This window comes from Leptonychotes weddellii, chromosome 3, assembly GCF_054177405.1.
Source record: "Leptonychotes weddellii isolate Sample4059 chromosome 3, ASM5417740v2, whole genome shotgun sequence".
NCBI lineage: Eukaryota > Metazoa > Chordata > Mammalia > Carnivora > Phocidae > Leptonychotes > Leptonychotes weddellii.
The window spans coordinates 138,774,118-138,789,585 of NC_138371.1; positions in this window are offsets into that span (position 1 = coordinate 138,774,118).

The window sequence follows — 15,468 nt, forward strand, 5'->3', positions numbered from 1 at the left end:
TTTTTCTTTTAAGATATTTTATTTATTTGGGCGCCTGGGTGGCTCAGTTGGTTGGGCGACTGCTTTCGGCTCAGGTCATGATCCTGGAGTCCCTGGATCGAGTCCCGCATCGGGCTCCCTGCTCGGCGGGGAGCCTGCTTCTCCCTCTGACCCTCCCCCCTCTCATGTGCTCTCTCTCTCTCATTCTCTCTATCTCAAATAAAAAAAAAAAAAAAAAAAATCTTAAAAAAAAAAAAGATATTTTATTTATTTATTTGAGAGAGAGAGAGAGAGGCAGAGGGAGAAGCAGACTCTCCACTGAGCAGGAGCCTGATGCAAGCCTCGATCCTAGGACCCTGAGATCATGACCTAACCAAAGGCAGGTGCTTAACCGACTGAGCCACCCAGATGCCCCTTACATATCATTTTCATTCATTATCTCATATTTTGTTCTCAGATTAAGTAATGTCCTCACATTTATTCATACTTATTTGGTGTTCTCTATACTTTGACCAAATGAACACACATTGTGTTTTTATGTAGTTTTTTTTTTTTTTTAATTTTCATTGCTTTTAGTTTGCAGTTACAATGTATCCATTTTACTCTTGAGGCATAAGTGGATTTTTTTCATTTCGGGGATAATGTAAATAATGCTGTTATTGTACTTGATGTGTATTTCTCTGGGCACACATGTGCATGCGTATCTGTAGAGTATACAGGCAGGGGTGGAATCTCTCTGCCATTGCAGATGTTTATCTTTATTTTGAGCAGATAATGCCAACTGGCTATCCTCACAGGTTGTGTACTTCTACATTCCTCTTTTAACTGTGAGTTTTCCAGTTTCTTCACAACTTCCCCAACTCCAGGTCCTGCAATTGTGGGGGAAGGCATTGATTTAGGTCTCCTTGTTGACTACTAAGATTGAGAGTACTGCTGTATGCTATTGATCATTTGATTATCTTCTTATGGTGGCATGAAGTTCTATTTAATTTGATCAATCTACCAGGCTTTTCATTTACAATTAGTATTTTATTTAAGAAACTCATCTGTTATGAGATAAAAATATTCAACTATATCATACACGAAAAGCTCTATTGCTTTAACTTTTACATTAGGTTTATAATCTAATGGGCTTAAATTTTTGTGTATGATATAGGGTATAGACTAAATTTCTTTATTTTCCATGCGACTGTCCAATTGACCCACTCTGTTTTTTGAAGATAATGTCATTAACCACTCTTCCCTAATGCATATTTGTGCTTATTTTTTCATAAATCAGATATGCAGTCATCTATTTTTGGACTGTATTTTATCCTAATGGTCTTTCTGCCTATTCTTGTACCAAAACTATACTATCTTACTGGCTAACACTTTATAAGAACTTTTGATATTTAGTTAGATTAATAATTCCATCTTGTTCTGTATGATTGTCTTGGCTATTCTTTATACTTCACAATGACACATAATTTGTAGAATCTATTGACCATTTTAACACAAAAACACATAAAAAGACTTCCACAAGGCCCATCTGGGTGGTCCAGTTGGTTAAGCATCTGACTCTTGGTTTCAGCTCAGGTTGTGATCTCAGGGTTGTGGGGTCATCTGGCCTTGGTCTCTGCACTGAGCACAGAGTCTGCTTGGGACCCTCTCTCCCTCTCCCTCTGTCCCCTCCCTCTACCTCAAATAAATAAATAAATCCCTTTTTTTTTTAGATTTTATTTATTTGGGAGAGGGAGCACACACAAGTGAGGGGAGGGAGGAGCTGAGGGAGAGGGGGAAGTAGACTCCCCACTGAGCAGGGAGCCTACCTGGGGGCTCAATCCCAGGACCCTGAGGTCAGGACATGAGCCAAAGGCAGACACTTAACTGACTGAGCCACTCAGGCACCCCAATAAATAAATCTTTAAAAAGAAAAAGAAAAGGACTTCCATGAATATCATTGCATTTCTCTGGTTTTGTAAATCTGTCTAGAACAAGTTAAAGTTTTTGTAACTTGAGTGCTCTGAGCTGTAGGCATGGTATATTCCTCCATTATTTAGGTCTTCTTAGAGATCTTTTAATAGTATTTTGAAAATTTCTATGAAAAATCATATACATGTTAAGTTATATTTATTCTTATTATTTGACATGTTTTACTCCTATTTAAAATGGTGTATTTTAAATTTTAGTTTTCTAAATCTTTGCTGCTATTGTTTAAAATAAAATTTAGGACCTTCTTAAAACAAATTTCTAGCTCTTTTCCACGTGTCTATCATATGCCTGCAATCAGTCATCCTGGACATTTTTTAAAGGATATGGCAATGGAACACTGTGAAATGAAAAATGCACCAATTAGCAAGTGCTTTACATCAGGCCTCTGATGATGCTACTGTTGACAAGTTCCCATTGGGCAAAGCAAATCACACAGAAGAGCCCTCCCACTTTCTGAGCCAAGCAGTTTTTAAGTATCAGTGCATCGGTGAAATTGATCTACCTGAATTCACCTTCTGGCCACAATTTCTTATTTTTTTCCCATATGTGGTATATGTTAACACCATACATATCTCATCAAATCATAGCACTGAACTTGAGTCTAAGATCTTGTGATGTACATTTGGTCCAGAGGAAGTGCCATATGTGCTGTTCCTCTTGATCTGGATACTTATGAATTTAAGAGACCAGTTCTCTGTGTCTCACACACCCAAAATGCAATGAGCAGTAAGGGAGAGGATCATTTATCAGCACTCCAGTTGAATAGGGGGAAAATGGGAGACAGCCTTTGTCACTGGCCCAGAGATGTTCTGTAGTCCAGCAGGAACATTTGGCAAGTACCCAAACCATGGGAGCAAGGAATGTTAATTTGGTTCGGCCTCTTGGAAATGGATTCTCCAGTCTTTTTCTTCATAACCTTTGCTTCTGTTCTCTGGGAAATCCCTTTTTACCCTTCTTTGCCACTTTTGAATAGAGCATTGGGTTCTATACTCTTTAAGCAGCATTCTCAGCATGTTTCCAGCCTGGAGAAATTTGGAAGCTGAAGGTACATTTCCATCTTGAAACTTTTAGTCCTTTTTCATCCAAGGTGGATGAACATTTGCTAATACAGTGCCCGTGAAATGTGTTTCAGATAAATCTGAATTCAACCCATTCCAAGTGTCAAGAGCCACATTCACAAACTTTTAAAGTCGTGCCTCTCCTTATATATCTATCTAACCATTGCTACTCTTGAGGTGCTGCTGGAGACAATGCCCTCAAGTCTCTAGAAACCCTTTGCCTGGCAGCCCATAGCACTTTAACTTTTCCCATGGTATTGACAAAGGAACTTACAGTCATGCCTTCAATATGGGCTTTTCCCCCAGATTGTATGTTCCTTTGAGGAGTCTTTTTTTGTTGAAACGGACTAGAGATAAGAAAATTTTATTTTCCAACCTAGAGAGCTTTGAGCTCTTTTTATTTCTTCTACATGTTGCTTGCAATTTCTCCCATTTTCTCTTTAGTTTTTCTCTTTTCTTCTAGTAATTTATATTCACCTAGTAAAATCCATATATTATGTCAATATTCTTCTCAGAAATATAACTGCTCCAATTTGAAAGTTCATTAGGTATATTTTGTTCTATCCTTCAAGGTACCACAAATATCAATCTTATCCTTTTTTTCACAACTCCATCATAGGGTTATAAGTTTTCCAGCATTCTGTAACAGTTCTCTTACCACTTTTTCGGCTCCTGTAAGTAGGTCTCTTCACTACTTCACCAGATTCTGCTAGTGACCTGGTCTCAAAACCCAGAACTCAAAGTTTTTCATTTTTATTTTTTCCAGCAACACCATACTCCTATAATAAATTTCTGCCTGCGATAGTCTATAGCAATCCCCCTCAAAACTCCTTCTCTTCATAATGCATGTGTTTGTTTCTATGTCAGCAGTTCTCAAAGTGTGCTCCAAGGAGTTTTGGAATCCCTAAGTTCCTCTAGGATCTGGAATGTCAAAATTATTTTTACCATTATTCTAAAATATCACTTTCCCTTTTCACTCACAAATGCTCAGTAGAGTTTTTCAGAGGTCACATGAAATGTGATGATATACTTTTTCTAAATGTTAATGGAATGTTTAATTGTGTATTCTTGTTTTCTCTCAGTTTTCTAAGTGAGTAAGTTCAGAGTATAAATATGGCATTTTCAGAGACTAATTCAGTTTGCCCTCAGTATTTTCTATGTTCAGTATTTTGTGCTTTTATTAAATGTGTTTGGTTATATTTACTATAAACTCTGAAACCTTATTATGGTCCAAAATTTGAAATTTTTAAATCCCCCAATTTTCCCATGAAATACAACATGAATTAAGTATGCTTCCCCTCCCCCCCACTCCTTTGGTCTTGAAAGGTTATAGTATTTTAAAACATTTAAAAATATTTAAAATTTACCCAAAACTAATGTTATCTTAAAATTTAATAATCTAACATTCTAATTCTCTTGATAATCTCAGTCTCTTGTTCAGCTTTAGTCCACTCCTGTTTCTATACTATCCTTTGTTCAAGACAACAAGTCCATGGAGAAATACTTCATGTTCCTGAATTCCAGTTCTTCTCAGGGAAAACAACCAAAACCATCCAAAAACAACTTAGTTTTAATATCCCTTTACCTTAGTCCACCTTTTAAATATGAGATTGAGAAATACTTCATATTGATAATGGATATATTGACAGAAATGTTTTTTGTCTCATATTTTTTTGAGAAAAGGTAAAAGCACCTGAAAGCAATTTTTAGTTAATTGTTAAGTCTTTCATAGCTAAAACTTTAAACTTTATTTTCCATTTTCTTTAAGTAGTACCTACTTTTGTATCTTTATGGAATATGTACAAAAGATAGAATGGTAAGAAATAGAAATATAAAAGCCCAAATATATTACTCTCCACATGGAAAATGTGTTTGGTTGATTCCATCTATTAAATTTTATCCTAGTATATTTGAAAATGGATGAGACATTATTTGCTTTTAAAATATGCCCATCAAAGATTCTGAGAAGAATAGATCTTTGACTAATGGACACCAAATTAAACATACTTATTATTTCACTATATGCCACTATAATAATGCTGTTAGGTTTTACTTTATGATTTCCCCATAAAAATCTCAAAATACTCTGCAACTATAAATACAGTATACAAATGATATTGAAGTTTTGTCATATAAATTTTATAAGATTTATGACATGGAAATTACCTGAAAATATTTCATATCTTTAAAAATTAATATGTATTTGGGTGTCAGAATTTGCTCATAAAGAATTGGTTTATAGCCAGAGGTCATTCATGTCAATTTTCTCTTCAGCTCATTCTTTAATCCATCCTCTTCTTGTCCCTCTCTATTTGTATCTTCTGAGCCAAGTAAATGTGATCTCCCACCTCACCCAATGTAGTGCCCTGATAACCAGTTATCCTGAATCTATTCTTACTCTCTTCCACTCCCTCTCTACAAAATGAGAGTGGTATTTTGAAACTGCAATTTTGTTCATTTCATTGTCTCCATTTCTCAAAATTTTCTTTAAATAATTATATATATATATATATATATATATATATTTTATATATGATATATATATATATATCAGTCAAAATTAGGTTTGGCCAAATATAACTGTAAGTATAGCAGTGTCTAAAAAATAAAATATCATATTTTTTCATAAAATAAATTTTGAAGTAAAACTATCAGGGCTGATTCATTAACTCTATGGTGTCATCAAGAAACCAGACTCTTGTTTTTTTACTGTACCATCTTCATTTACTGAGTGCCTTTCACAAAACCACCTCATAATACAAATGGCTGATACAGCACCAGCAATTGTATCCATATTCTTGGAAGCTGGTAGAAGGAAATGCGTTCCTCATAGCTGAGTCAGATTCTTCTAAATAGGCTTTCTACATTTTGTACAAATACTTTATCTTACTGTGATTGACTAGAATTTAGTCACATTATTACTTCATGTTGCAAGAGAGGCTGAGTGAAGTCTTTAATCTATTTTGTTACAGTGTAAGAAGGGGTAATTGGGAGGCAGTTAATGATGACCAACACAGTTTCCTTTTTTTCCCTATAATAAAATTAAAATCTCCACTATGGCTTGTGAAGCCGTGGATGCTCTAGATCTTACATCATCTCACACATCATTCCTCTAGTAGCTCTCCGTGTTGAAGCTATGTTGGCCTTCCTCTAGATCTCAAAGATGGATATTAGCCCCCAACACATCATTTTCCATCTATTTCTTTAAAATATTTACTCCCATTTAAAAAAAAATTCCTACTTAGGAAACAGCTAACACATTGCTCAGGAGAGTTCCTTGATACTTCCCCTCACATAATTAACTCTCCTTGTTGGTTATTCCCAATGCATGCATTTTCTTTTTAACACTTATTTTATTTTAATTACCTATACATAATTTTTATAATTATTTGATCAAAGAGGTATTGATTATTATCAGAGCAAAAATTATATTTTTGGTCAGAATTGTTTTTCTGGGGTTAATTAGATTGCCTTGTACTTCAGAAATCTGATAACTGATTGGATGAAAGTCTGAGAAAACAAACAGAGCTTGATATAATATTAACAGAGTGTGTTACTATTTTTTTAGTGGATTATGTTTTTTTAAGGTTAATAGACCTGTTTTCCAAATAATGGAGAAAGACTATTGTTATTTTATTCTCCTCAAATCCTAATGGAATTACTAAAAAAATAAAAATTAAATTAAAAAAAAAAACCTTTTATATTCTATGAAGGACACCTGACAAGCATTTTATTTTTTTATTTAAATTCAATTAGCCAACATATAATACATCATTAGTCTCAGATGTAGAGTTCAATAATTCATCAGTTGCCTATAACACCCAATGCTCATCACATCACATGCCCTCCTTAATGCCTGTCACCCAATTACCCCATCCTACCACCCACTTCCCCTCCAGCAACCCTCAGTTTGTTTCCTAGTTAAGAGTCTCTCATGGTTTGTCTCCCTTTCTGATGACTTCCCATTCAGTTTTCCCTCCCTTTCCCTATGATTCTCTACACTATTTCTTTATAACCATATAATAATTGTCTTTTCCTGATTGACTTATTTTGCTCATCAATATACCCTCCAGTTCCATCCATGTCAATGTAAATGGTAAGTATTCATCCTTTCTGGTGGCTGAGTTATATTCCATTGTATATATATATATATATATATATATACCACATCTTCTTCATGCATTCATCTGTCAATGGACATCTTGGCTCTTTCCACACTTTGGCTATTGTGGACAATGCTGCGGTGAACACTGGGGGTGCAGGTGCCCCTTCAGATCAATACATTTGTACCTTTGGGGTAAATACCTAGTAGTACAGTTGCTGCATCATAGGGTAGCTCTACTTTTAACTTCTTGAGGAACCTCCATACTGTTTTCCAGAGTGGCTACACCAGCTTGCATTCCTACCAACAGTGTGAGAGGGTTCCCCTTTCTCCACATCCTCGCCAACATTTGTTGTTTCTTGACTTGTTAATTTTAGCCATTCTGACCAGTAGATGTGGTATCTCATTGTGGATTTGATTTGTATTTCCCTGATGCCAAGTAATATGGAACATTTTGATTATTTGTTCTTTGGGTTTTGAGTTTGATAAGTTCTTTATAGATCTTGAATACCAGCCCTTTACCCGATATGTCATTTTCAAATATCTTCTCCCATTCCGTAGGTTGCCTTTTAGTTTTGTTGACCATTTGCTTTGCTGTGTAGAAGCTTTTTATCTTGAGGAAGACCCAATAGTTCACTTTTGCTTTTGTTTCCCTTGCCTTGGAGACTTGTCTAATAAGAAGTTGCTGTGTCCCAGGTCCAGGAGGTTGCTACCTGTGTTCTCTTCTAGGATTTTGATGGATTCCTGTCTCACATTTAGGTCTTTCATCCATTTTAAGTTTATCTTTGTTTATCGTGTAAGAAAATGGCCCAGTTTCATTCTTCTACATGTGGCTGTCCAGTTTTCCCAGCACTATTTGTTGAAGAGACTGTCCTTTTCCATTGCATATTCTTTCCTGTTTTATCAAAGATTATTTGGCCATAGAGTTGAGAGTCCATTTCTGGGTTCTCTATTCTGTTCCATTGATCTATGTGTCTTTTTTGTGCCAGTACCATACTGTCTTGATGATTATATCTTTGTAATATAGCTTGAAGTCTGGCATTGTGATGACACCAGTTTTGGTTTTCTTTTTCAACATTCCTCCTGCTATCTGGGGTCTTTTCTGGTTCCATACAAATTTTATGATTATTTTTTCCAGCTCTATGAAAAATGTCAATGGTATTTTGATAAGGATTGCATTGAATGTATAGATTTCTATAGGTAGCATAACCATTTTAACAATATTTATTGTTCCAATCCATGAGCATGAAATATTTTTCCATTTCTTTGTGTTTTCCTCAATTTCTTTCATAAGAATTCTGTAGTTTTTAGGGTAGAGATCCTCTACCTCTTTGGTTAGGTTTATTCCTAGGTATCTTATGGTTTTTGGCACAATTGTAAATGGGATCGATTCCTTAATTTCTCTTTCTTCTGTCTCATTGTTAGTGTATAGAAATGCAACTGATTTCTGTGCATTGATTTTATATCCTGCCACATTGCTGAATTCTTGTATGAGTTGGGGCAATTTTGAGGTGGTGTCTTTTGGCTTTTCCACATAGAATATCATGTCATCTCTTTAAAAACAAGGTGGGGGCGCCTGGGTGGTTCAATAGTTAAGCATCTGGCTTTGGTTCAGGTCATGATCCCAGGGTCCTGGGATTGAGTCCCACATCAGGCTTCCTGCTTGGCGGGAGGCCCACTTCTCCCTCTCCCACTTCCCCTGTTTGTGTTCCCTCTCTCACTGTCTCTCTGTCAAATAAATAAATAAAATCTTTAAAAAAAAAAAGAAATGTCATCTGTGAAGAGTGAGAGTTTGACTTCTTTGCCAATTTGAAGGCCTTTTATTTCTTTTTGTTGTCTGATTGCTGAAGCTAGGATTTCTAGTATTATGTTGAACAATAGTGGTGAGAGTAGGCATCCTGGCCTTAGGGGAGAAAGGTCCTTGAGAATGATATTTGCTGTAGGCTTTTCATAGATGGCTTTTTTTGATATTGAGGTATGTTCCCTTTAGCCCTACACTGTGGAGAGATAAGAAAGGATGCTGTACTTTGTCAAATGCTTTTTCTGCATCAATTGAGAGAATCATATGGTTATTATCCTTTCTTTTATTTATGTGATGTATCAGGTTGATTGATTTGCAAATGTTTGAGCTGCCATTGCAGCCCAGGAACAAACCCAACTTGGTCTTGGTGAAAATCTTTTTAATGTACTGTTGGATCCTATTGGCTAGGATGTTAGTGAGAATTTTGGCATCCATGTTCATCAGGGATATTGACCTGTAAGTCTCCTTTTCGGTGGGGTCTTTGATTTTGGGATCAAGGTAATGCTGGCCTCATAGAATGAGTTTGGAAGTTTTCCTTCCATTTCTATTTTTTGAAAAGCTTCATAAGTTCTTATTTAAATGGTTGGTACAATTCCCCTGGGAAGCCATCCAGCCCTGGGCTCTTGTTTGTTGGGAGATTTTGATTACTGCTTCAATTTCCTTGATGGTTATGGGTCCATTCAGGTTTTCTATTTCTTTCTGGTTCAGTTTTGATAATTTACACGTATCCAGGAATGCATCCATCTCTTTTTGATTGCCTAATTTGTTGGCATATAGTTGCTCATAATATGTTCTCATAATTGCTTTTATTTCTTCGTTTTTGGTTGCAATCTCTCCTCTTTCATTCATGATTTTATTAATTTGGGTCCTTTCTCTCTCTCTCTTTTTTTTTTTTTTTGATAAGTCTGGCCAGGGGTTTATCGATCTTATTAATTATTTCAAAGAACCAGTTTCTAGTTTCATTGATCTGTTCTTTGGGCTCTCTCTTCACTTACAGGATCCCCTTTAATATTTCTTGCAGGCCTGGTGTAGCAATCACAAACTCTTTTAGTTTCTGTTTGTCCTGTGCTCTTTATCTCTCCTTCTATTCTGAATGACAGCCTTGCTGACTAAAGTATTCTTGGCTGCATATTTTTCTCATTTAATACACTGAATATATCATGCCAGCCCTTTCTGGCCTCCCAGAATAGACTGCCTCCTGCCAGTCTAATGTTCTTACCCCTGTAGGTTAGGAACCTCTTGTCTTGAGCTGCTTTCAGAATTTTCTCTTCATCTCTGAAATTTGCAACCTTCACTATTATGTGTCAGGGTTTTGATTGATATTTGTTGATTTTGTGGACTTGAATGCCTGTTTCCTTCTCCAGATTAGGGGAGTTCTCATCTACAATTTGCTCTAATATACCTTCTGTCCCTCTCTCTCTTTCTTCTTCTTCTGGGACCCCAATAATTCTAAGATTGTTTTGCTTTATGTTATCACTGATTTCTCAAAGCCTCCCCTCATGGTCCATTAGTTGTTTTTCTCTCTTTTTCTTAGCTTCCTTCCTTTCCATCAACTTGTCTTCTATGTCACTTATTCTCTTCTGCCTCATTTACCCTAGCTGTTAAAGCATCCATCTTAGAGTGCATCTCAGTGAAAGCATGTTTAATTTCACCCCAATTAGATTTTATTTCTGCACTAAGAGATTCTCTAGTGTCTTTTATGCTTTTCTGAAGCCCAGCTAGTAACTTTATAGTCGTTATCCTGAATTACAGCTCTGACATTTTACTTATATCTGTATCGATTAGATCTATGGCAGAGAGCATTACCTCCTGTTCTTTCCTTTGTTGTGAATTCCTCCTTCTAGTCATTTTGCCCAGAGAATAATGGATGAATGAGAGAACAAAATAAAAAAATATCAACCATGACCCAAGCAAAAAACACACTATACAAATCTGAAGAGATCAGAAATCAAAAAAGAAATGAAGAAGAAAAAAAGGGGGCAGGGAGAGAATTTTGTCCCAGGTGGACAAAACAGGATGACCCACTTGGTCCTGGGTGTATTTTTGTCTGTTTGTTAGAAGACACTAAGTCCCAGAATTGTAAAGAAAGCAAAACTTATATATATATACAAAAATAAAATTGAATACAGTGAAAGGAAGCCAAAAATATATCTATAAAGTGTAAATGTAAATATTAAAGTTAAAAAAAGCCTTAAAAACAAAGAGTTGATAAAATAAGATACTAATTGAAAAGGGGGAAAAAAGAAAAAAATAAAAGGAAAATTTTAACTGAAAGATAGAAGAATCATGAGAAAAAACCTTGAATTCTATATACTATTTTCCCCTAGTGCTGGAGGTTTTTGGTTCTGTCTACTCAGTAAACTTTGTATTCCCCTGATATTCCAGCTGGTATTCTGGCTGAGGAGCCTGCTGTGCTGATTCTCAGGTGTCTTTGCCTGGGTGGAGTTGCACCACCCCTTGCCAGGGAGCCAGGCTCAGTGTAAGCTGCTTTGGGCTGTTCTATGTGGCTTTTTTTCCCTGAAGGCTTTCTCTGCTACTTTAGAGAATGAAAATAAACATGGCCACACCCTGATCTCCAGCCCCAGAGCTCAAAGATCACAGCCCCCTCTCTTCAGTAAACTCTCAGGGAAAAGCAGTCTTCACTTTTGTGTGCACCAAACTCAGCAGACGCCTGCGGTGTGCACCTGAGCTGATCCTTCCAGGGGAGGGAGGAGGGTCACTGTGGACCTGCCTCTTGCAGGGCCCTGCAGGGAGAGGACTGCCTGGTCATGTCCACACCCTCACTGCCCTTCCCAGGGGAAGGATGAGGGTTGCCACGTTTTTGCCCTTTGCAGCATCCCCATACAGAAAGAGGATGTCCGATTGTGCTGGGGTTCAAAGTTTATGGCAAACCGAGGTGAGAGCCCACTCCCTGGCTCACTGATCTTAACCGGATTCCCTGCTCCAATGCTTGGGACCTCTGCTGGCTCAAGCACCCCCCCATTCTTCCTGTGACCCCGGGGATCCTGAGACCACACTGTCTCACTTAGAATTCTGCTCCACTTCACCACCTGAGCACCCCTGGGGTTGTCTCTCAGGGCTGTCTCTCTGTGGAGCAGACTTCTAAAGGTTCCAATTTTGCACTCCAGGGTTATATCACTTTCCCACAGCTGGCTAACAGAGGCTCCCTCCCCCCACCATTTCTCTTTTGACATATCCGCTCTGATTCACTTCTCTGCACCTCCTACCTTGCAAAAAGTGGTTGCTTTTCTATTTGTAGAATTCCAGCAATTCTTTGCTTACATCTAAGGTTGAATTCATAGGTTTTCAGAATGATTTGATAGTTATCTAGCTAAATTCAAGGGACCAGATGAAACAAGTTCCCCTACTCTTCTGCCATCTTGCCTCCCTCTCCTGACAAACACTTAAAAGTGTGAATCAAAATGAGGGAAACTGTCAAAAGAAGTAGAATCAGTACCCTTCCTTGAATACTGAATGTTAAAGGTTTTGGGAAAATAAGCAGCCAGTCATTCTTAAAGATAGGGAATAATCATAAAAAAACAACTTGCATTTTTTTGTATAGTAAATTTTTTAAATGAATACCAATGAAAACTTAATTTTAAAACTTGAATTATAAAAAGGAAACATGAAGATTTCAGACAAATACCTTATGGTTTAAAAAAATACAGATGATATCCTTAAAAAACACCTTAAAATGAGGTAAATGTGCTGATGAAGACTTAAAAATCCACAATGGTAATGACAACAAAAGAAATATAAATAAATAGAAATCAGTAAAATAAACAGAAGAGAAAAATCAAAATGTTGCAGAGATTAAAAACATGAAGTCTTGCAACATATTTATCTTTAAAAGAAAATTCAGGGGTGCCTGGGTGGCTCAGATGTTTAGGCATCTGCCTTCAGCTTAGGTCATGGTCCCAGGGTCCTGGGATTGAGCCCCGTATCGGGCTCCCTGCTCAGCGGGAAGCCTGCTTCTCCCACTCCCCCTGCTTGTGTTCCCTCTCTCGCTCTGTATCTCTCTGTCAAATAAATAAATAAAATCTTTAAAAAAAAATTTCCACTACATTAAAAGATAAATAAAGAAAAGAAAAGAAAATTCAGTAAATGTTTAGAAATTTTGGCAAATGACATAAAATGAAACATAAAATAAAAGCAATTAAATTGTTTGAAACAATATATGCATAGTAAGGATTCAGACTTGGAAAACCTAACTACAAAAAAATTAGTAAAAGAGAAGGCTAAAAAAAAAAAGAAACTGGAAAAAAGATAAGAATAACTAAAACACAAAATTACTCTAAGAAATAATATTATCAAATGTGTCTCAAAAGAAGAAAGACTTCAATCTTGTGATGAAAAGTGCACAGCAACCATGGATAAATTTTAGACTGAATGATTCAAACAAATCCTACTATGTTAGAAAACCTCAAGTGTACAAGATGACTTGACCATATTCCTGTTTTTCTATTCTACCAATTGCAAATCATCTAATGACAAACTCTCAGAGGATGAAGAGCTGCTTGTTCAGGAAGGCAGGGCCAAAATGTTCAAACTAGGTTATTTCCACTACTTCTACTCCTGCTGTCACACCCCAAATGGTTACATGTTTATCAAAACAACAAATCCCCAGATATTGGGGCAAAAAGAATCTGGGGCATCTAAGACTCATAGATTGGTTATCTGTAGAAATTCTGATAGACAGTTAAATGTGGAGACAAGGACAGTGTTAAATAGTTTACACATTAGAACCCCGGGGGGCACAACATCCTGACATTGTGGCTTCCAAGACCCTGGGGCTAACAGACCAAAGGCCATAGGTGAAGAACATGCACTCTCCTCTTCCATCTCTGCCCCAGGGTAACCCCTAGACTCATTAAAATGTATGTACATTGTGGTTATAGCCTCAACCTTAATGGAGAAAGGGTGCTATGATGGTTCTGCACAAACCTTGTAGGGTCAAAAGCTTCCCCTCTCAACCTGTGGGAGGAGTCCCCCAAATGATGGAGGTAGCCTCCATTAGAGACCACCCCACTATACAACACAGTTCCTCCTGGCCCAGAAAGACCCAGTAAATATCCTATCCCAAAACAACCTAGGGGCTGGAACCTGCTCACTCTCCTTTAGAGAGTGCACTGTGTTTTTGTTTGTTTGTTTTGCTTTTTAAAAAAGATTTTATTTAATCATTTGGCTGACAGAGAGAGAGAGAGAGAGAGCACAAGCAGGGGGAGCAGCAGGCAGAGGGAAAGGGAGAAACAGGTTCTCCGCAGAGCAGGGATCCTGATGCAGGGCTTCATGAGGGGCTTGATGCGGGGCTGGATCCCAGGGTCCTGAGATCATGACCTAAGCTGAAGGTAGATGCTTAACCAACAGAGCCAACCAGGTGCCCCTAGAGAGTGCACTACTGTTTTAATAAGTTTGTCAGTTTGCACCACTCTCTAATTCTGTATTGTGTTGGTATCAAGAGCTGAGACACAACGCTTTTCATGCTGACAATCCTTTGTCCCACATTGTGCCATAATTATTTTGTACTAACGAATTTGGAGGCACAGAATAAGACAGGATATTTTGCCACTCTTGGTCAAACGAGATGGGCTTGTATTAACAACCCTACAGTAAAGGCCAGCCTGCAGAGAATGTTGAAGAGAAAACTTGGTCACCTGATTCATGGAGTGAATCATAGAGTCACCATCCCATAAGGGGTATCTGCTGGTCTATACCTAGGCTTCTAGTTTCGAAGGGGAACTAAAAATATACCATCATATTTACCCAGGGTTCTAATATAAAGGATTACAAATACAGAAAGGCTTTTACTTTGTGCCTTAAGAAAGAACTGATGCTTTGAAGAATGGTATGCAACAAAGCCATAAACAAAAGGAAGAAAGGACAAATGAGAGAAGAAAGGAAGGAACAAAGCAAGAAAAAATTTAAAAAAATGCACAGGGAGGGAAAGAAAGAAAGAGGAAAGAAGGAAGGAAGGAAGCAAGCAAGGAAGGAAGGGGAAAGAAAGAAAAAGAAGAAGAAAGAAAGGAAAGAAAGAAAGAAAGAAAGAAAGAAAGAAAGAAAGAAAGAAAGAAAGAAAGAAAGAAAGAAAGAAAGAGAAAGAAAGAAAAAGGGAGGGAGGGAGCGAAGGAAGGGAAGGAAAGGAAGTAAGGAGGGAGGGAGAGGAAAAAACTATACATGGAATTATATCTTAATTAGATTTGTGAAAGCCACAAGGAAACATTTGAGGTTAAGATGTATGTTATTTTGTTTTTATACGAGATAAGTGAAGTATATTTTTTATTATGAGTATCAATGTAAGCAGTAATCAGTAAAGGAGAAGATAACTATGCAATAATTTATAAATTAGCATGGGTAAATAGGATTGAGTAATAACTTCCTCAAAATGACAAAATAAGGAACTTGAATAAAATTTGATCAAGCTAGCAAAAAATAAAGAGAAACCATGAAATAGAATTTACAGTAAACCAAATTATATTGGAAACAGATATAATTTTTAACTAGAATTAGAAGAAATGTGAGAGGAATGGGTTTTCCCATTAAAAGACAGAGATAGATTG